The 24,421-nt window shown below is 40.4% G+C and overlaps 1 long non-coding RNA gene across 2 annotated transcripts; it reads left to right on the top strand.

The window, feature by feature from the left end:
• Positions 1-862: 862 nt before the first annotated feature.
• On the top strand, positions 863-11,008 carry LOC124476674. Of its 2 annotated transcripts, none has more exons than XR_006957055.1 (3): positions 863-1,184; positions 9,042-9,160; positions 9,969-11,008. It is a non-coding gene; the product is annotated as an uncharacterized LOC124476674 (long non-coding RNA). The 2 variants fall into 2 exon arrangements; XR_006957054.1 differs by having other exon boundaries at positions 942-1,184; positions 9,042-9,156.
• Positions 11,009-24,421: the final 13,413 nt, after the last annotated feature.

A 24,421-nucleotide genomic window follows, 5' to 3' on the forward strand; every position in this document is an offset into this window, starting at 1 on the left:
GACTTTGTGTGACTTTGAAGACAGGAGTGGGAGCAATGGGTCTCCGAGTGTTAAAGGAATGAGTGGGCAGATCATAATTATTGATAAAATGGAGCGCATGATTTGTTATCCATCTATTTAGGTTAAGAAATGTGATAGAAACGTGTGGGATTTCTTTTATTTTTCAAATGTAAAATGGTCCGATAACTTCCTCGGAAGAGATTTCACACATGCTATCATTTCTGTGGGTGGGTCTCTTCTGCAAGGCCTCTGGTAGAATACCACAGGGCTACATATGACAAACAATAGGTAAAGGAAGATATCAGAGAGCATTTGGTTCAACAAGTCTTTGTCCATGTTGTATCTGTTCTCTAAATATCAGATGGCATTCTATTGATGATGAACTGTGTGTCAACTCTGGGATGGGGGCCAAAATATTTTCGAAAGGTCAAAGATTTGCTCTGTCTAAATTCCCCTTGCATTTGGCTCATATACAAATAGTTTACAATTACTCTTCCACAGAAATGAATCCTGGTTCAGTGTCTCTGGGGATTGACCCTTAGGAATTGATTTAATGCAGAAAAACAAACATGACACAGTGTACTCTAAATCTTAGAGATGGTAAGTAATGCTCCTTAAATCTCCATGTACTGCAGGACACCAAAATGATACTTGGATTGACCATTCAATCATTACTGTAATGATTCGGGCTTTGAACACTTATTATGATACGTTGAAATATGGGTCCAATCCTGATGCATGAAAGGGGTCAAACAGTCTCCAATACTGTAGATGTGACTTGCGGTTAGTAGCCTCCGATTGAACGAAGAAACCAATAGCAGTGGGCAGTGGTTAAACCACAGTAGCAGAAAGGTTAATACTCTCAGCACATGTTGCCTCTTACAACAGGTGGTGGAGAGCAATCGGCGGCTCCCAGCATTCCAGCTTTTCCATGCCGGTGGCCCCTGGCATTCTGGGATTTACGCAGCCTCCCCTCCTTCCAACCACAGAGCCCTGACTGACAAGCTAATCGTTGGGCTGGGATCCCCTCAGCTATTGATTCCACTGCAACACAACACCTCCTAGTCAATGAAACTGCAATATAATGCTTGAGCTGCGAAGAAAAGGGGAGGATTAGCGTGTTGAGCAACTGGAAGAAATTTGCTGCTGCCGCCTCCGCTGTTCACTCCTCCTTGCAGCTGCTGGTAGGTAGAAACAGAGCGGCACAAATAAAGTGGGGAAAAATGTGTCTCAGGGGCTAGGAGCTTGAAGGGGCAGGTTATTAAAAGCCACAAAGTGGAGCCCATGCTGGGCATAGAGAAATAGCCACAGCGCGGGGGAAAGCTCAATAGAAAATAAGGGGGTCTGCTTTCTAAATTGTTCTAATCCTTTGAGTTTTATTTTTCTTCAGTTTTGTAGTTTAGCAGCGTTGCCTTGGGCTGAGCATATGCTTTGCCTCACCCTGGACACATACAAACAGACAATGTTTGTAGGTCAACTTGTTAAAACATTATAATACAATTTGATGTCTGGTAACTTAAAATATATATCATCATCACTATGTTGAAAAGGCAGTCCAACCATTCCATTTATCACTGTATATTTAATTACTTTTGAAAATCAATGAAATCCTTTTTTTTTTTACTCTACTCCATAGTATCCCAATGATTTATCCCACAGTGACTGCCACAATGCAATTTGTATTATCATTATTGGCACCAGCCATTTAGTCAGGTATCAAGTTTCCATACTGTGTGTGCACACTTAATTTGAACTAATGTGGTACATTATTTTAGAGAGACCCTTAAGATGTAGGAAGCATTCAAAGCCAGTAAACACACCTCTTGTTCTCACACCTCTCACACCTCTTGAGCTAAAAATTCCCAAATTTGAATGATCTGTTTTTACCTCAGTGTAATGATAAGATTTTACACAGACATAAAAGATCTAAGCTATTACATAACCTATATTCGGACTGTTAATAATATAATTTGTATAGTACCAGTATAGTACCGGTGTGATCCCTGTTTATATTGGTCTTAATCATATCAGGATAGTTGACTGGACAACATTTGGATGCACTGAGACCTCGGTTATTTGTTTTATAGCATCCCACACAGATGGTGTATTGGGAATGTTGAGAAATACTGTTGCTGTACTGTACTAGGTCAGCAAAAGGGGATAAAGGGGAGGGGCTCCGCCAAACACACCCCCTTGAAAACATACTCTCACACAAGTATGCAGACAAGTTCACAGACAGAAAGACACACAGTACTTAAAATAATCAAGTATTCTGTCAATGAGATTAAAATAGTGACATTTGCAACTTGATGCTCCATGCATTTGCAGTATTGGCAGTTGAGTCTCAGTGTATAAATAGGGGGCCTGTGTCAAAGCAAATGTCAAAGGTTTAACCCTCAACATAGGTGTCAAAGCCTGAGGATTGACCATCCATGAAGATATTTCAGGACATTAGCTGTGTGTACACAGATTTACACATTGATTTCAATGTAATGCAAATTAACTTTAATAAGCAAAAAAAGCTAGTATCTTTAATAAACATGACACAAAAAATCTAAATTAAGAAACAAATCAACTAAGCTGCCTTGATCAAAGAACGTTTATTAGTTCAACTCCAGAACAGAATGAATAATTTTCCCAAAAATACAGCTTGAATTCAGAACAATCCTAATCGCAATTTTGACTGAATTATTTGTCTCAGTGTCTGCAAAAACCATGCGATAAGGACCAAACCAGAAGAGATCTGAGGAATTGTGTAACTCCTCTAGGAACTCCTCTATTTTCTAGGGTTTTCTCCACTAGGACCCTCAAAGAGTATCACTCTCAGAGTGTCTGAGTCAGTCAATATGGGTGAATAAAGCCTAAGTGCTTGCACAAAAAGGCCCTCCTTACTAAAAAATAAGTTGGTGATAAAGCCAAAGGTTATTGTTACATGGTGACTTTTAATGCAGAAGCGATTTGTGGTCGCTATGCTAAGGCCCAAGCCTGCCACAGGCAAGCTTCACATGGCTATGTTCTATTGGGACCAGTTTGTTTACTGTCAAGATAATGGAGAAATCAGTAGCAGACGGGCAGAGCACCGTAAATAGCAAAGGTAATTAGAGAGCCTGTCAAACGTTGTGTGGTCAGATGTTGCCGCTAACACAAATGTAGCAGGTACAAGAACTGATGATACAAATTCAAGGTTAAGAACCTGATACTTTTACCTGTGAGTTCATGGCATGATGGTGGGTAGGTACTAGCATATAGGTTAAAACTATGTCCTGGGTAGGGTTTGTCAGTTGGGTGTTACGGTATGTTAAGAGACAGTTGAAAGCTGTAGTTACAACCATCAATGAGAAGCAGTATTGTATTTTGTTTAAATCTTTCAGGTACTTTGTTTGAGGACTCCAAATTTGGTCTGAGTGAAATGAAATGAACAAATATTGTTTTTAGGTAGTTCTGAGCTTTGGGTAATGGATGAAAATTAGGGGAACAATGCATCAAAGCAAAGTTCACATAATTTGCTTTTGTACATTCATTTGGCATTTACCCAGTGGGTAAAGAAACAAAAGTGGTTCCACCCGCTAATGACTGGTTACCATCCAAATGACATGAAAAATAATCAGTATAAGGAAAAAACAATAGCATGGATTTAAACTGCAATGTTACATTGTAAAAGTCAAGCCTGTTTTGTTTACACTTGTGGCGTGCAGTATGCATGTTACTGTTCTTCATGAAATCATCCATGGCAATATTGCTTTTAAACCTTCTTTGATCTATATTCCACGTGACAATAGAACCTAATAACTCAAGTTCATGGACATTATGAAATCGGGCAGAATGTGATTTTTTAAACATGTATCATCATGAAAGCTATCAATGTATTTTCAGGTGTTAGTATCTGTATTTCGTAAGTTGTAAATGTAAGTGAAAAAGCTTTTTTTGTTTGTTTGTTTTTTACTATCGATTGATAGTAGCAACTATTTATTTTTCTAGAACCAATGTCTTTAATTCACGTATATGGGAACCCTCTGATCGAGAACATTGGAATCTTTGTTTTACAAGCAAACATATCTTAAACCACAAAGACAAAGTGTTGAGAAATGTGCTATATATTCCTTGTTTCCTAACACTGAACCTGAGGTCTGCATAAACAGTTGTTTTCTAACAATATTTTTCAGCCCTCAGCCTTTTCTAGGGCAAGTTTAGTCCCCTGGGAGTTTACAGAAATATCCCAAATATCAGAACGTCTGACTGTAAGCAAGCCTTACCTTTGTTGTTTCCAAGGGCCACAAAAGTCAACTGAAATGGTTTGACAACTGACAGCAAAGGGCTATGAAATTCAGCTTACTTGCACTTTTGAAATTGGCTTCACTTTATACCCATTATAGTTTTATATGAAATGAAAACAATGTTTCATATATGATTCATGGACAAACCATGCAATGTTTGTTTTTTTACTGCACTGTTAAGCTAAACAAGGAACTGCTGAGTTTAAGCACTGAGACCCTTTAGAAATAAGAAGGCATTGTACGATGTGAAATAAAAAATAAAATCAAAATTCTTGAAGAGGAAAGTGGAATGATGTAATTTTGACAGTGGTTCTTATGACAAGAGTAATAATAACTTACATTTGAGACTGCTACAGGACAATAATGTCTGACAGTCATTGCATTCACTGAGTACATTATGATTCTTTCCTAATTTCTCAGTTCTCCTTTGGTGAAAGCATCTAATACTGCAACCCCATGACATATCAAATCTGTTATTTTTGTCAGCAATTTTTCTTGAATCATTTGGGATTACCATGTCAGTAATTATTTAAACTAAGACTGCCTCATAAAAAATAAAGTAAAACATGAATGTATCTTCCTGGGATTTCTAAATAACTGCACAGTTGAACGCTCACCCCTGTTACTGTACCTCTTTCCTGTCTGTGTGTTGGGGAGCAGGAAGTTGAGACACATCCTCATCTTTGCCCTGTGGGAAGGAAGTAGGTTGAGTAAAGGGGAGAAGCTCAATGCCCTCTTTTCAAAGAGAGCAGTGACTTGACCTTGCAGCCTAGTTAACAAGGCAGTGTATAGGGTCTCTGCATCTTAGATTTGAACCTGAATGTAAAAGCATGCAATCTTGCATGTTACTGTAAGGTTTAGTGTACTTTCACTAATTCCAATTTAAATATGAGATGAAGGGACATTTTGACTCATTAAAACAGATTATTAGTCAGGAAGGAGATTGAGGAGACTTGAGTTTCCAAAGTGTACAAAAAATGTAGTCCTGAAAATGCTAATTGTTACATGTGAGAGACAGCAGTAAGATTATGGACATTTTTGTGACTAAACCTTATATGATTTATTTTCCTTTACAAGGACAAACATTACAGGACAAAGCAGGTGAAACTTTGCAGACAGATGTTGAAGAACTATTATGCAATACTTTTTTTTCTACATGACTACAGTATATTAGTGTACTTCTATTTTTGCAAACATGAACTTATTGAAACAAGTTGAACGTCGTAATTGTCTATATATTTTAATACACCCAAAATGTTTTTTGTAGATAGTTTAGTTAAAATAAAGAAATCTCTAAAGTGGTCTCTCCCATGTTACAATTAATTATTTGAGTACCAATACAAAACCAATTAATTGTTTGTCTCCAAACTATCCGTACAGCTGAAAACCACTACCTCTGTATTTTTGTAGACATGAGACCTGCTGATGTTTGATTAGATCTGTCATTGAGGGGTCATCTTGTTAGCCACATGTAACCTTTTTTTTGTACACACATGCATGCATTCTTGATCCATGCATTGGATCAAGGTAAGCAGTGACTTCCTGGATTTACGAGGCCAGAACATAGGATGAAACCATTTGGATTTTATTATTCCATTTACTCTTGCCTGGACCACAAAGTGGTTCTGAGAGCCTGTTTTATATATTCAGCTGCCTTACCCTCAACAAGCATGTGGAGCCGCTTAAATAAACCATCAACCAGAGCACAGCTGCAACAACAACCGATCGATTGGAGGCAGGTTACCGTCTGAACACTACGCCGCCAGCACGCTGGCTTCAGCAGGTGGGGTGGGAGTTGTAATTTGCGGCTGAAGGGCTTTTGTGCCTGTCTGACTTCAGAAAAACTGTAACTTCTGCCTCCCTTGATAGATAGCCATGTGGGCTGATAGAATGTGTGTGTTTGGAAAAGATTCACTGCTGTATAAACAATCGACTCCCTACCTTCCACAACATCTGCGAACTCTCAAGTATCGAGGCAGAAACAAATAACCAGGGACTTGTTAGTTTCTGATTAGATTTTAAACAACTCATCATGGCCCGTGGAACAACCCTCATGACTGAACACTGTCTGTCATTCAGGGATACAAGAGGAAATGGGAATAAAAAAAACAACAACTATCAAAACCTTTCTAATGAGAAACGGTAAACCAGCATGGAAGTTCTTTCATAAATAACACGTGACTTAAAGTTACCAAACATGTTTTTTTATTTTGAATTTTGGCACAAACCATCACGATGTATGACAGTCACAGCTAAAACTGAAGAAATTCATGGTTACAATAAAACTTCAAATACCAAAGCTCCTGGAGCTCTTAACTGTTGGCAATTCGTCCTTTACAAAAAGACCAATCCCCCTCTGCTGTTTACCTTCCTGAATTCTGCGTCCTCTTTCTAATCTGCCATTTCAAACAAACAAGCAGCCGCATCAGATTCCTCTACCCATCACTCAGCACCCAGTCATGTTTGCCAGTTTGTCTTGGGTAAAGGCTACCCACATTATCACTAATCCTCTTGTCTTCTTTAGTCTAAAGCTCACATGAGTTGGGATGCTGAGATCTAAACCTTCCCTTGGCTTAAGAGAAGTAAAGATGGGAAATCAAACACATTCCTCTTTACATCTGGGAATTTCCATACTTAGAGTATTTGACACCTTTGTAATTTCCCCCTCTGCCACTATCTCTCTGCTAACAATGTGTGACTTGTGTGATGGCAGAAGGTACTTGTGTGAATATGTGTGTGGCCTTATATACAACAGTGAAGTGCATTTACATTTCAGTTAATTCACGTTTAATTCATTAGATTAGTATTGTTTTAATGAAACATCAAATCTACACACCTACTCTCTACTTACTCCTTATGTTGCAATCTGGCTTTCTCTCACTCTCCCTCTTACTCTCACTCTCTCTCTTTCGCTCTCTCTATCTCTCCATCCCTCTCTCCCTGTTTCTTTCTCTCTCTAACCCTCACACACACTCAATGTCAGGCACAGCTGAACTTTTGCACTGAAGCACAGTGCAGGTTCTCCCCCTGCAAATCCAGTCGCTAGACAATCTAAGCCAATTACAGTGTGAGGGCAAATGGTTAACCTCCATAATATACATTTCCCAGCCCCTTTCTCTGAGCTTGCCTGTCATCCCCAGGGCAGAGTTATGCACCAGGGCGCAGTGTCCCAGGCGACCCAGTTTGAGTTGGCTCAATTCATTAAGCCAGGGCCCGTGCACAGGCCCGAGTTCACACAACGAAGACACTTGCAGCAAACAGCTGCTGCACATTCCTGATGGGAGGGCCAGGCAGATGTCCAAGGACAATCAAAGGGAACGGCAGGGGAAAGTTTATGGGATGGCGTTTGCCAGCCTCAATGAGCAGCACTCCATTCCCTCCTCAAAGACAGGGTGCAGCTGGCAGGACTCAAGGCCCCGTCCTGGCCCTGCTCCCTCTATTCTGTCTCTCTGGCCCGAAAACAGCAGCATGCACTGCATCTCAACTCTAACACCCTGACACTGGGAGTGGAGTGTTCAGTGCTCTCTATTCCATGGTCTCTTTGGCACCAGGAAAAGAGAGGATGTCCAAGAAAGAGGGGTTTCAGGATGTTAGATCAAAGCGTGAAACATGATTCTGTTTACCTTGTTATGGAAAATAACAGATGTCGGAGAGGTTTCTGTTTTGTTCTTGTTTTAGCTTATTGTGTCATAAAGTTACTTCTCCAGTCTAAAGAGGTTATCCCATGGTTGCTTTAAGGTGCCACAACACAACAGAAGCGCAAAACATACCATCTCAATTAGTTTTCAATAGAACAACGACAACCTGTGCACACATACAAAACTGCTAAATATTGTTCCCCCATTCATCATAACACTCAGAGCCAAAAGAGGAGCTCCACAACCATCTCCCTCTCTCACTCTATTTTTCTTTCTTTCATTCACATCTCTCTCTACCTCAGCCAACCCCCCCCACCACCACCACCACCACCACTCCATTGTGCTCAAGCACAGCATGCTACAAGTTGTAATCATTGTTCAAGACAATTTCAGGGACAATTTAAAGACTATTTATTATCCTCAGTCAATACAAACAGAGGGTTTACACTTTCTAGATGTTCATTTCAGACATAATGAACAGGTGTTTAGTTGTGCTGAGTTTCAACTAAATCAGAATGACAAGATGCAAGTTTCAATATCTTTCAAGATATCACGTATAAAACATTTTTAGGAAACAATAAGAAGTAGCAGATAAGTAATACATGTAATTATTGTATTGCAAATAGAGAGACAGAAAGATAGAAATTGAAATAATCGAAAAATTAAATTACTGATATTGCCAACTTAATAATACGTGGCACGAAAAAGTGTTCAGAATATGTGGACTGGACAAAAACTCTGAGAAAAGGTTTCTCAGCAGGGCTCCAGGTAATGTAAACCTCTTAATAACCCATGACCTGGCAGCTAAGAGAGAGAGTTAGGCAACACCATGGGGCCTCCCTCAATGTTTCCATCTCCCCCGCCCCATCATTAGCAAAAGCACATGGCTGCCTTGCATCCACCCCTCTGTTTACAAACACATTTTTAAGTACATGATTAGTGGTCTGCAGTAGCGGTAACTTTTGGTTCCATTTAGGTTTCTGTTAGACTGTAAAGGCCAACAAGCAATAGCAATGTTATTTAAATTATGTTACAAACATTTGCTTTTCTATTTTTCTATGTAAAGGCTGTTGCCTGATTACATTTATATACTAACATACTCTCCCACTGTAACTGTACTACTTCTCAGGTTTCATTTCTGTTGGAATGACAGCATGGGAACTAGGAAACAAAACCAGTTGATGTGTATCCACAAGGAGATGGATCTGATGGATCATTTTGACAACAAGCTGAATGCAACAAATGTGGGTAAGGTTTAAGGTTATAATTAAGGTTAAAGCTTGAGTGTAAGGTGAAAAGGCCAACTGCAGCATTTATTTGTAATTAGGTTTAGGGATAGTGAATGACATCCTTGGGTGGTGTTAACTTTGGAAAGTGTTTGTCTTGAACCCAACTTGTCCTGCCTACAACTACACTGCCATATTGTTAAACATTCCTTCTGGTACAACATTTTATTTTATTCAATAATTTACTAATTCATTTGTATCTGTAGTTTTAATCAAAGTGTCCATAGGATGACAAGAATCAGCTCTCTGAGACCACCCTGGAAAAGCTCCCAGTTACTGTGTCAACTCTACAGAACTGTTAAATGATGAATGAAATTCCATCAAATCTACATTTTCAGACATCAGAGGCCAACTTTGACATCAGACAGCCCTATAATTCTTCCATGGGGGAACACAGTGTTTACATAGCTGCCCACTTTTTACAGCTCATGCTGGGAGATTTAACCTTTTTTTAAAGACCAAAGGTCATTCCCAAGATAAGAGAAGCAAAAATTTGATTTATAGAGCTGGAAAATTAATAGGGGGATTTAACCAGACTTTGAGACTATCACTAAGCAGTCTGTCTTGTTTTGACTGCTGGTTGCAATTTGACCCGTCTTTATTCTGAACTAGAAGAGCAGAAGAGAAGAAACCTTAATTAATCTCACAATTGTGGACTACACACAAGTCCAAGGAGTGGCGGAGCACATACACGCATGCCAGGGCATCAACCAAAACTCTCACCAGAAATATTCTCTGCTTTTCCTCCATACTGCTATCCTTACTTCCAGGTCAGCCAGGAGCAGCCACATCAGCAGCGTCCGGGAACCAAGTCCAAGTACTCACACGAGCGCGTTATGTTCTGCATGGGTTTATATATTAGGGTTTGTTTTGTGGAGGAAATCCATGTGAGCATGGTGAGAACATGTAAGCTCCACACACAATGGCCAGGGAGACAAGAAAGGCCCACCTGAGCACCAATCAGTGCCCCATTCTGAAATAGAAACTAGGACCTTCTTGCTGTGAGGTGGAACTGCACCACCTTGCCACTGCAAAAGGGCATGAAGAACGTGTGAAATGTACAGGTGTTAGATACACTAACTTGATACAATAGAACCAGACAAATCCGCCAATTAAAAAAGGGTGAATCATTTCTCAGAGCATTTTTCTTTAACATGCTTAGAAAAACATCAATCTCCAAGGAGAAATTACCAAAGGCAATCCAGGACACATCAGTGAATTTGAGAATCAGTGAAAAGTGGTGGACATTTAACTAGCAAAACAGAGGTCAAAACTCAAGACACGTTTAAGGTCCCAGCCAATTAGATAGGGACTTTCTCAAAAAAGTTAACTTTACTAATTAATCAAAATATATATTTTTATAGATGTGTTAGCAAATGCCCTGTGCATATTCTTCTAGTGTCAATGCCCAGGCATTTTCTTTGACACCAAGACCTGGGGGAGTTTGTCCAACTCCTGGAATGCAGAGGGAGGCTCGTAAATTACAGCCCCTAATGAAAACTCACTGGTGCTCAACTGGAGCAATCATCTGGTTAAAATAAAATAGTAATTCCACTAATTTTCCTGCCCCAGCGCTCAATACTTAAACTAGAATTATAAGCACATGTTCCACTTTATACACCAATGTATATACAGTAATCTGGTCCCCCCCCCCCCGCCCCCCCAAGCAATAACATTTAAACTTTTAATATCGGAAAGTATCAAATCAAAAGTTAGCAAGATCTTTGTAAATTATTGTAGATACTGTAGAAACTGTAAAAAAATGACAAATGACATGAACACACATTTCTTTGAAAGTAAGTTAAAAAACTTAAATTACCTGCTTTCAAGGTAAATGATTAGGGATGTCATTATATGTCTTTAATTGACAGTTTAAACTTCTTATTTTTGTTCTATAAAGTTTGATAGTGATGAAGCTTACGACTATGCCACCTTTGTTTAGCCTATGAGCCAAAATGTGTAAACTTGATACCACAAAACAGATTAAGTACAGTAACCAGGCTGTATTACTAACTAGCTAAATTAAAATGCTGAGAGCAAGAGTCTTCCTCTATTAAACATCTCCCATCTGAAACGGTCACTACTTTCCTTTGAGTTATTCAACCTTTCACCCACTGGGCCTCCTGACTCTGACCTTTAACCAGATGCCATTTGCTTAAAATCTCCCTGCCGATTTCAACCTCTGGAATCTGCAACACATTACAAGAGGAGAGAGGAACAGAGGCAACAGATTAGAGGCCAGCTTGGTTATTAGTTTGCTGATACTGTTTTACAAGGGTCAAATGCAATGGCATGGAAAACAAGTTGAGGAAGAAAACGTTTTTTTTGTCTTCAAAGCCGAGTACATTGATTGAGCTGCAGATAACCTTTTGAGCACTTTCTTCGAGGGTTGATATGGTGTATGTTGATTTGAAAGGAATAGTTTTCTCTTCTTCTTTATTAAGAGGGACTCCCCTGATGGTCTATAGATGCTTAACAACTACAGACTATTAAAACTGATTTGCCATACACTTCATGGAACAACATTTTAAAGTTGAATACAAATCATTTTCTAAGTTGAAGGAAGTTAATGCAACAAAGTGCAATATTTGAATATTGACAATGTGTACTATATGCACTGAATCCTTTAAAATAACCAGCTGCCCGTCACTACTGGTTTACATGGGCACAGCAAGTCTATCAGTATCGTATCATGGACATTAAGATAAATATAACTGTCAGCTGTAGAGGTCTTTGTTCCCTGCGTGTTATTTTTTCCAGTGATGAGTGATGAGTTTAGGTTTCCTATCAAGACACTACCTAGTTTCACCATGCTTTATATTCTTTACCTTACTTTAGGTGCATCTTTGTGGTTTGTTTTCTTCTCAATTAGAAAGTGAGTTTTCAGCATGCCGGGTTTCAGTGGGTGGAGGCGCTGATGTATAAAGCACAGTTGCTTGTCTTCGTTGAAAGCTTTTGTTTCCTGGGGCTTCCTATTCATCACAAAGCCTTTGGTGAGAAGAGACATAAAGACAGGCCCTGACCCTGGTGTGAGCCCTTTGACCTTTTTGAACCTAAGGCGACATATTTTCAGCAACTGTGCCATCAGTATTCGTTGACCGCAGGGCCCTCACTAGAGAATAGTGGAAGCTGGACAAAATGAATAGAGGGGTGCGGTGGGAAAAGTCTGTAATTTTTTAAAGACGGGAGTCTATTTCAAAAGGGGTGATGCTGAATCAGCTGACAGGCGAGGTCAAAGGTGATGTTTGGACCTGATTTCCTGGCTATGTTACTGTAACATCTGCGTGTTAAGAGACTTCTGGGACCAAACATTTTGACCCCTAGGGGCACTTAGCTAGCTAGAGTTTGACTTGATGGAAGGCAATTAAAGGTCTCTTTACTTGATGACTGTTCGCAAAGTACTTAGGATTCACATTTTAGAAAACAACAATGCACTGGCTTGTTTCCTTTGCATTCAGCCTTTCATTATATTCTATTAAACCAAAAATGTGTGTGCTGCTCATATACAATACTGTGTGCATAACTAATTACCACAACTCACATCATTGCACTTGACAAGTACTGTATTCATGATTCCAGTGAAAATATTCTCAGCCACTCCTTTTTCCCGGACCTCCTCCGACTTAGTGAGATATTTTTGACTCTCACACTGCCCAAGTGAAGAGATACCATGAGTCTCCAGCCCCTGGGCTAGCCATTAAGTAAATTGGTCTCTAAAGACCTATAGTTGTGTCACTGTCCGTGACGAGCTGCCTCACATTTGACCCAGGGACAGGAGTCCAGTGCTGACCAACAGCTGTTCTGTGGGCTCCTCTCAGACCCTGGGAAGAGTCTCCTAATTAGCCTCCCACACCCATAAACATGTCCAGTAGGTCACTGTTTCTAGGTTTATTGATTGGACTGATGTGTTCCATAGTGAGGTTTGTCTCGGCTCTCCCATCAAGAACAATGACAGCTACCAGGTGACAGAAGCAGTTTGCATATTTCAATGAAACCCTAACACTTAAACAGGGGGATACTATTATTAGAGGAGAAACAAGGGAGAGTCGGTTTTCATAGTACTGCCAACAATGTGTTGCTGATAAATGTAACATGAGATGTAAGGCTTGATTGTAGGGGTGAAACAGGATGAAAATACCATATTTCATCCGACTCTTCAACCTTCACTGGTGTTCTCGAGATTTATCTCTAATGTCCTTTTACAGACATCATGACCGGGTCAATACTTCAACAGTAACAACTGCTGGTTATGACTGTAATGATAAATGGATAGAACTCTACTCTGCCTGAGTACAATATCATCTCTGGTGTGTCAGAGAAGGGGTTCTCTTTTATCGAGGTCACAGGAAACAAGACTTGAGGGCCTGCCCTCCCCAATCACTCCTCCAGATATTTTTCTCGTCCTTTTCTACCCTCCCAGAGTTGTTTTTCTTTCATTTAGAAGGCCTCCTCCAATAAAAATGCAAGCCAATTTTCCAGCACATTAACCCAAGAGATCTTTAATACACAAGAGTTTTGGTGCAAAGTGGACGGCAAGGCCTCATGGAAAGATGGATGGGCCTGCCGACTAAGAGTGGGCAGTTTTCCCACTGCCCTGGTCTCGGCCTGGGACAAAGGCCTCATTGAGTGGGATGCTTGACATCAGCATCATAAACTAGTCATGGCGACAAAGACCCTGACACTTTAAAGTACCAGCTACTGCCGCCTTCCTTTCTTTCCCTGTACAGCGTTGCTAAGGCTGGTCAGGGCACCAACAGTTGTGCCTTTTTTTGCAGCCGACATTTAAACAAAGAGTTAAATGTAAAATTGTGTCAACAGGAATTCCTTCTTTGGGTACCCTTTTTCTTTTTTTTCTGAAAACATTTCCTCTTGGGGTTTTTCCAATGGAAAGACAAGTTTGAGATAACAGTTTTCATCGTCCTCCTCCTCCTCCCTCTCCTGTTCCAGCCTGTCTGCAGAAGCTCTCAAAGAGTATTGTAGGTCACGAAAGGCTGATTCATTTGTGTGTCTTACGTTGTTACTGTTGCTCTTTAAAAGACACACTGTGACCTCACTGAACTCTCTCTGGAACAGCAAGCTGCACAGAGTGCAGAGTACAATTTGCTTATTTTTAGTGAAAGCAGTTCAACTGTGGATGCATCTTCGAGGCTAAAGAACATCTATAACTGCTGTCAGTGTGGGGTACACTTGTTTATATAGATGTGATGCCTCACTCAACAGGTGAAACCATTCTCTTGCTTTTCAGCAAGATAGGTGAGGAGGAAACGTCATGGTTCAATAACCTAAGAGTCAAGGCATTATTGAAACACAGAGAGATGAGTATGGAGGGCTGAATGAAAGTCTGATTCCCTCAAGAGATGTCAGCACAATGTCAGGTTCAAACCCTCAATGTCAAGAAAAAAAGGTGCACTTTAATGGATTAAACAGAGAACCAGAGCCAGAGTTCTGTACTGGCAGAGGGTGATGATGGATAGTCACGTGATATGTATTCACACAGAAGATATTTGAGGTCAAAATGGGCAAGCATTAGCAAAATTCTATTCAAATACAAAAGCCGCAGGTGAAATAGTTTTCGTAAATTTTCATCCAAGTCAAGAAACGCTAAAAGCTTTGCAAAGAAGAAAGTGCAATTTATACAAAGAAATACTGTACCTCCTTTTTTAGGATTCACAAAGTCAGGTGAGACAAGAATGTTCTAAAATTGAATGTACATGTACGGAAACAGCTGCTTCACATTGCTATCCTCCAGAACAATGTGAAGATAGTATGTTTGGACAGGTTCTGGCAAGCATGGAGGTCATGATGCTTTCAGCAGAGATGTCAGTCATAGCTGTCAGCCACTGTTGAAACATAATAAGACAACATCAGTCTTCACTGGTATAATGCACTTTCCTTACTTGTATGCTTCAGACTCACTAGAAGGGAATTTAAGATGTGATAGTTTTTGTATTGTGTACCCGGACATGTATGCATTTCAAAGCATGTATTTAAATTATCCCTGTTCTGTTCCACCCTACTTCATATTACATGTGCAATGACTTCCAATTGTAGAAGAACTGAGTGGACACCTTTTGAGTTAGTCAGATCACAGCCTCAAAGAACAGTGTCAGAACTCACCCCTGTGACCTACAACCCTGCAGCTGCCCTGTCGATCGGTGAAGTACTCTACTGTGTTTTTGCCACCCATTCACTCACACACAAAAAAATAAACACTTCAAGGTCCAGAGATTATCACCCTGGTCAGCTGGTTTACTTGTGCCCTCTAGTCTATATTTAAATACAGTAAAAGCACAAGAGGAATGGAACCAAAAAGAAACCATCACAACTGGTGGGTCAGGGTCAGCGGCAACTTACAAAGAATACATCTGTTTCAGAGGTGGAGGATTAGCCCCGCCATGTCTCAGGTTGGCATTGCCCAAAATGAAGCCTTGCCCTTTGAAGTAAAACATTTATGTCCATGCACTATGGTTAAGTATAATTAAAAAGTTTTAAACAGGTTAATGAAAAGTTTAAACAAACCATTATTTAATGTTATTTGAGCATTTCTAGGGACATTAAAATCATCCATATTAATACTTTCATTACTAAATGCTAGTACTATGGACTTGTTCATAGTTAAAGTATGGGCTATCCAGATAAAGGCAATCATGTAAAAGGCACTCTCCTACACAGGACATCATGTGTGGGTTCAAACAAAACCAACAACCATTTCTTCTCCTGTTGTGAATAGCCCTGGCCAGATTATTCTGTTAATAGTTATCTGTCCTCAAGTCCTTGACCTCCTAGAATTGTAAACACGTTTTTTACACCACTCTCAGCACTCTGTGACTGAGGGAGTTTTGTCGACACTGGGGCCCAGAGATAAGCAAGCAAGGGCTGAACCTGTTCCGGCCTGCAGTGCCCTCTGCAGCACCTCTGCTCCATGCTCAGTCAAATCTCTCCCAGCACAGCCAGATCACATAGGTTAATCTCTTCTGACCCTGACTCCTCAAGAGCACAAGCCCGGCTCTTTTGGACTCTCTCCCAGTGCACTCTATGCAAGTGCCTTCAGTGCCATGGAAGTAGACCCCACACACATCCCTGCTCACTGGCACCAGTTTGCAGACGACAGAATGCGAACGATAAGCTACAAGAATGTCAGGAAGTCCGACACCAGCAAGCGATGTGGTAAACAAACATTTGCAAACGTCTGCCTGCATCCTCTGCTTTTTAATGATCCTCAGTTCTACAGTTAAAATGTACAAAGTTTCTATATTTTGTATGTTTTTAAAGGGTAATTGATAAGAAATACAGAAAAAACATTTATTATCTAATTGCTTACAAGTTTGAACCCAATTCTTGATTAAAAATATATAAAATTGTATATTCTAGAAGTGTTCATACGTTTATAATTTGATTAGTATATTTACACTATTGGGCAACACTTTGCATTCAGGGGGGTATTCCAAGTATTGGGTTTAGTGAAAACTTTGAGTTGTTTAACCCTGAAAATAGGCATGCTCCGAGTTCCACGTTCCAGAAAGAGAGGTAACGAAACCTTTTGGTAAGTTTCCATGGTAACTTACCCCGTGAAACTAACCTGCTCGCTAGCAGGTTTTCCATGCCAAACTCTGCGTTTCTACCGATCCCCTCCCACTTTATGAGCCCGATGGCTTTGGCAGACACGGCATATCATTTCCTGGTTCAGCCGAGCGATCTCGAACAAAATTTTATATGCTTAGTTATACGTTGGGAGACAATTTTAAGATTGCGATTTGATGTGCTTTAATTCTCTGATGAATATCTAAGTTAACGTTACCGTTTCCCGTCACAATCTGTAATTTATTTTGGCAACATTCTCTGCCCTTGGACCTTCGTCGCTAGTGTTACATGCCGTGGTCATGCATTCAGAATTGACCTAGTGCTTTTGGGCACTGAAATAAATTCAAATAATTGAAGTTGTATTTGGTCTTTTTCATTGCCTACAAATAGAAATCACAATGAGTAGCCTAGCCTATTTATATCGGCTATTCCTACAATTTACATGATTCATATGATTCCTACAATTTACATGATGTAGCCTACCATACTGAAACTGGTGTTTCAGCAAATCTATTTCAACATTGTAGGGGGTCAATATTGGCCAAACAACCAAAACTAATTCCCCTATGGTTTGTAGGGAGATGGGAAACTGAACAGTGTATTAACATTAACCAAATAATGCCAATACCAATGGAATTACAGTTATTTGACTATTTTGATTTTTGGGTTAAATCAGAGCAACAATGGTCAAATTATGGTTAAATCATTTTTTTCACATTGCAAATGAATGATATCAATAAAGGTTAACTCTTATGCCTACTCTACCATGATTATTGTAAACCAGAGATAGAAAGCAAGAGTGAGGAAGAAGGAGTAGGACAAGCTAGAGCTGAGGAGAACGTCTCAGGAGATCAATAATCGACAGAACAATGCTTCACAATTCCTTAAGAACAACTACAATCATCCCAGAATCTTGACCCTTACTCATCAACATGACTAGCAATGCTACAGTTAGTTACACAATGAGATGTGAGAGCCATCAAGTTGAGGCTCCATCCAGTAACTCCATATTTTACCATATGAGAGGTGGGGGCAGGTTGATAGCCTTACAAGATCAGCCTTTATTCTTCTGCCCTAAGTACACCATCTCATGGTCAAAATAGAAATTCAGAAAATTCAACTATCAATATTCATATAGGTTATTGTTCATACAACTAACATCACCTGTGACAATGCATCCTCTCGTACCTGGTGTTCCAGTAAATCTTTTTAAAGATTAGCCTTTATACTTCTACCCTAAATAGGCCTACACCATCTCTTGGTCAGTTTTTGGCACTTTCTTCATGAGGTGCAGTTTGCACAACTAATTTCCTCGTAACTGGGTATACGTGAGATTACATTAGCTAAATTTCACTGTTCCACATGCAAAATTCACCTGCCATTAAATGAACATCTCACTGTATAACGCATGCCCTGTTGTCAGAATGTACAAATCGTTTTTATATTCATTATTCTCATAATGTCAGTGTAACTGACAATTACAAAAAAGCCTGTAAATAAAAGTACATGGAGAGAGAACTACCAGTAGCTACCATACATATTTCTCTGCATCAATTTCTGCGGCAGCAGTCATTAATGTCTCTTCGTCATCTTACGTAATCATCATCGTAATCCTTTGATAAAAAGCATTCTGTTGAGGGAAACTGCTACTACAAGTTGAAATAGACACCAATTGATATTTAAACTTTGTATCATGTCGAATATGATAAAAACCATGGTGACGTCAAGGCTACAATCACAAGCGTAGCCTATAAGCAAAATATGCATCGAAGCCTTTGTAGCCTATTCTAAAACTGGTTGTTCCCATCCTTGATTGTGATTGGCTATATCGCATTCCATGCCGTTGTAAAACCCAGCATAACCTCACAGGTTGTCCTCATAACATTCTTTAACATTCCATATTACTGCGCATCGAATATTTCAAATTGAAAAAGACGGCAAAGAAGTCCGTCTGGCTGTTGCGTGGCAATGATTTATGTAGGAACTATACTTTGTAGTAGCGGAAGAATGACGGTTTATTATTAAACTATTTTGTTTCTAATTGATTAAACCATATCAAATATCTGTAATAACAGTTTTAGAAAAGCAATAAGCCCCGCGAGTCCGTGGTTTACGCTGATTTTAGAACAGGTAAGGGGAGTTGTTAGGCACGACGCGAAGCGGAGTGCCGAAAACCCCCTTTACCTGCCCCCTTACCTGCCTCTTGGGGCTTATTGCTTAAATATAACATTGAACATGCTATTTTATTAAGTCCACCACTTTTTCTCCTGTAATGTTAAGGGACAGTGGGGTTAAATGTTCAATGTATGGACTGGCTATTGCATTCAAATAGTAAATGCATTGACTCGGCAGCAATTGTCTCCCACGCCAATTGTAGCTATAGGCTACGCTGCTACAGCCGTGTTGCTTTTTTCCGGAATATGTGCTCAGATTGACCATGAACTCAAAATAAAACTTATATCTAAAGTGTGGTGAAGTATGACAACGTTTTTTGTCTTCGGTTGCCATGGTGAATCCTAGTATCGGAGCTCCATAGATGTTGGCTTTTGGTAGTATTCATGCACGCGCTAAACTCAGAGTTGCCGTACTCAGAGTTGAGTTAACATATTCATATTAGCTTTTCTGGAACCGAATTTTCGGAGTTTCCAATGTTAGAGTAACTCAACTCAGAGTTCAGGGTAAAGGCCGAAATATGCTTCTGCGTCTCCGTTTACGGATGGGCGGGCGCACGGATACGCACGGATACGGACGGATAGACTGCGTTTATGGTTCTCCATAGGCTGTGGGTGCTGAAAACAATTCACCGCCAGAAGAGTAGGTGGCGCAAGGTTTTTTTTGACGTCGTTGAGTGTTTATTTAGTTGGGTTACCGAGAAGTAGGAGCAAATTTACTAATTAGCTGTTTCATCAATCAAATACGCACATTTTCAGCAACTACACTGCCCATTTCTCGTCACATTTTTATTCAGATGCTCATTTACATGTACCGTTTAGCTGAAATATAAATTGTAAAAACTTTACAAGCAATGGCGGTCAAAGGATTCTGTTCATCCTGCTATCACGGCAACCCCTCCGCCACCCCTGACGTAAGCAGTACTTAATACTGACCAATCACAGCCAAGGGGGTCTCCGTAGCTCTCTGTAGTTCTCTGTAGCTACGACGGATAGTTAAAAAATTCAGGCGGTGCACGTCAAGCTCTCCGAGGCTCTCCGATATAGAGTTAGATTAGTTTCATAATTCAAACAAACAAACGCAACACGATTCAAACAAATTTAACACGATCCAAACAAACGTAAGACGATTCATACAAACATAACACGATTCAAACAAACAAACGTAACACGATTCAAACAAACGTAACACGATTCACAAATGTATTTCGTGATTCACAAATGTAACGCGATTCACAAATAAATGACCCTATTACATTCGTTTGCAACCTGACAAACACAAGTTACAAATCCCTGCATTCGTTGGTGTGAATCCTTGCATTCGTTCGTGTTGATTTTTGGAACTTTCCTGACGCGCTCTGATCCACAAATGCATTTTTTCTAAAAGATATCCTCAGCAGCCTATCAGATCGTCTCTTCCAATTTTAGCCAATCACATTAACGTGTCTATGTGGACTTCAACAACCTGCCATAATGACGGACATCGTCTCCTTCAGATCACGAGCAATGACGTCTGGGAGCATGTAGGTGAAATATTGCTTGTTAATCTTATTAAACCGATGATCATACCTGATTAAATATTGTTGAGAATGGCAGGATTCATGTGTAGTCATTTTCCGTGTTTCCCAGGCTAACGCAGAGCCCGTCTACCCATATTAGACATTCTCCGGTGATTGGCTAAAATTGGAGACATCTGATAGGCTGCAGAGGATATCTTTTATAAAAAATGCATTTGTGGATCAAAGCGCGTCAGGAAAGTTCCAAAAATCCACACGAACGAATGCAAGAATTCACACCAACGAATGCAGGGATTTGTAACTTGTGTTTGTCAGGTTGCAAACGAATGTAATAGGGTCATTTATTTGTGAATCGCGTTACATTTGTGAATCACGAAATACATTTGTGAATCGTGTTACGTTTGTTTGAATCGTGTTACGTTTGTTTGTTTGAATCGTGTTATGTTTGTATCATGCGTGTTACGTTTGTTTGGATCGTGTTAAGTTTGTTTGAATCGTGTTGCGTTTGTTTGAATTATGAAACTTATCTAACTCCATACTCCGAAGGCTGACGGAGAGCTCGTAGAGGGCGTTCCACGGACACGAGGGCGTTCCCATGTGTCCGTTTTTCGAAAAACGCAGAAGCAAATATCGGCCTTTAATCTCAGAGTTTGTTAAACCCGCTACCTGGAATACCCCCCAGGTTACCTTAACTAGCAACACCTTTAACAACATTGTAGGTACCTAGGAACTGTGTTGTTACATTACAATTGAGCAGTATAACGTATTACACAAGTGCAACTTGGTATGGGGGTGGTTGCGTTTTCAAAGGGTAAATAGATGAGCACTGAGCTTGGTTTCATTACACAACCTTCAATTGCACATTGACAATAACTACTTACCCCTTAAGGCCGATATATGCTTCTGCGTTTTTCGAAAAACGGACACATGGGAACGCCCCTCGTCTCCGTGGAACGCCCTCTACAACCTCTCCGTCAGCCCTCATAGAGCCTCGGACTGCTTGACGTGCACCTCCTTAATTTTGTAACTGTCCGTCGTAGCTACGGAGAGCTACGGAGAGCTACGGAGACCCCCTTGGCTGTGATTGGTCAGTATTAAGTACCGCTTGTGTCAGGGGTAGGGGCGGGGTTGCCGTGATAGCAGTACGAACAGAATCCTTTGACTAGCCTGGCTGCCAGCCCAACTTCTCCCCGCCCCCCAAAAAATTTGGTCGGGAAGTTGGGTCTGGAGGGTCTCGTATTGGGGACCAACTACAGAAAACCAGAATCTGGGCGAACCAATGAAATTGCCAGGGCGGGCTTTATACGATAATGGACAGATGATCAACAGTAACGTAATCACCCACGACACAAAAGAGTGCTTAAGTTGAATTCGTTTTGAACAAACATGGCTACCGCTGGAGATCTGGGATGTTATGATTCTGCCATCGAGTCTGTTTTAGAAGACATCGACAGCGCATTAATTTTGAAAGAGGAACAGAGACGCAATCAAGGCATTTGTCGATGGAAAATATGCTTTTGCCGTCCTTCCTACGGGATTCGGTAAAAGTTTAATTTATCAGCTGGCCCCGATGGTTGCGAAGAAGATGGGACACAATGAAAACCCAGTGGCCATTGTGGTTTCTCCTTTTCTTTTGTGGAGTTGTAATCCTAAACGGAGAACTTGTTCGTATATGCATTGCCCTTTATTGTTTCGCTCAAAAAGGTTGACCGTGTGAACAAGTACTCGCCCTGCCCTTAAATTAATTTTACAACACCGGCAAAAATCGTTTGTATTCATTCTTCAAGCATACTTCAAGTCTGCTTGCAGTTTAGTCAGTAAAGATTTAGCTGCCTCTCAGTTTATTTCTGTTGACAACAACTATGCGGCGCTTAACATACGTCACATACTCTGTTGCTCTGATTGGTTGTAGATCTATCCAATTGAGCGAAGAGGCATTTGTTTTCCAGGCTCGTTTGAAACACGCCTCGTAGTCAAAGCCCAACGGAGAGTTCTCAGACTCATATTCTGACTAGAATTATGAGTATGAAAACGTCAGGCTATCCTTTGACCGCCATTGTGTGTAAAGTTTTTACAATTCATTTTTCAGCTAAACGGTACATGTAAATCAGAATCTGAATTAAAATGTGATGAGAAATGGGCAGTGTAGTTGCTGAAAATGTGCGTATTTTATTGATGGAACGGCTAATTTGTAAATTTGCTCCGACTTTTCGGTAACCTAGGTAAATAAACACTCAACGACGTCTAAACAAAAAACTGTTGCGCCACCAACTCTTCTGGCGACTAATTGTTTTCAGCACCCACAGCCTACGGAGAACCATAAACGCAGTCTATCCGTGCGTATCCATGCGTATCCGTGCGCCCGCCCATCCGTAAACGGAGACGCAGAAGCATATTTCGGCCTTTACACCACTGCCGTAAATCATAACACTTAATACCACACAATTTCACCATCCTAAACTGTAGATGTAGCCATGTAGTTACATGATAGGTAATAACATTTACATTTAGCAGACGCTCTTATGAGAGTGACTTACAGTAAGTACAGGGACATTCCCCCCGAGGCAAGTAAGGTGAAGTGCCTTGCCCAAGGACACAACGTAATTTTTGCACGGCGGGGAATTGATCCGGCAACCTTCTGATTACTAGCCCGACTCCCTCACCGCTCAGCCATCTGACTCCCATAGATAAAAAGACCTTAACGTACAGTTTGCCTAATATTATACATTTGATATTGTTACACATGTATTTGTATGCTTTATTTTCCTTGTTCTGTCTAGATATTTGAACTAAAATGTATGTAATAGATACACTAAGAATGTATATAGGTTCGGTGAAGAACAGTGACAATTACATATGCACTGAAGTTAAGAGAAAAACAACGGTCATCTCTATTGGGATACGGGGCAGGTACATTGATCTCTCCTGTGTACTGAAGCAAAAACCCAATCATTCTTAGCCACATCAAATTTAATAGAGCGTGGCCTGGTATTTTGCTTTATGTTTATGTGTGTTATTAATGCGAGTGATGAGAGCATGCCTTGTCACTGTGGGTCAGATTGGCAGGTGTTGCACTGTTCCAAAGCAGCGGTTTCATAGCCCTTTCAGCTCATTTCCAGTACGATGATCAGCCCTCTGCTCAGGTGAAATGCTACCCACTACGTTAGAGGATGGACCTCATCATCTCCTGAGGAAACAAGCCTAAGCAGACTGGATGTCATTGTGTTTTTGAAAGCCAAGCGCCCTGCCTAAACTATTAGGTCCTGTCCTCTTCTTCAAATATGAATTTGAAGGGCTCAAATTGCCTAACATTGAACCATAATCAGCATGTTGCTTCAGAAGATAAACAGGCAGTACACTCCTGCCGATAGCATCTCAAAGACCCAAGTAAGACGAGGAGAAGGAGAGGGAGATAAAGTGCTGTGAGCACCCTCCCTCTCCACACATTTTCAGGGATAACAGGAGAACCCGATGAAGATGATAGAGGGACTCTCTGATTAACCAGCCGGTAAACGGGGCTGCATGTCCCTGCCAGGGCATACAAATAAAACTATTGTAATGGTCTGACAGACTTTGATCACATCTGTGTTTAGAAAGACATTTGAGCCTGAAGTGCTCGTCGTTGAAACTGTCACTAGCTGCCATCTGAAGAAGGTCAGTACACTGCATGAAATTTCATGTGGCATGCATGAGCCATAATAGCACTGCAGTATCATGCTTCTACCTCTTCATTGCATTGCTAAACAATATATCTAACCACATGAAAATACTGTGTTTGGATATTATTGTTGTATAGAAATGCAGACCTAAGGCATTCAAAGGAAGGGTTGGCACAATGTACATATATATTCAATGCAAACAATATGTCTGTTTTCAAATTAATGTAAATAATCATGCTCTATGCAAAATCTAGATTTAAAACATGAAATGGTCCTGATTCTCTACGAGAAGGTG

The sequence above is a fragment of the Hypomesus transpacificus genome, chromosome 14 (genome assembly GCF_021917145.1).
Source record: "Hypomesus transpacificus isolate Combined female chromosome 14, fHypTra1, whole genome shotgun sequence".
Lineage (NCBI taxonomy): Eukaryota > Metazoa > Chordata > Actinopteri > Osmeriformes > Osmeridae > Hypomesus > Hypomesus transpacificus.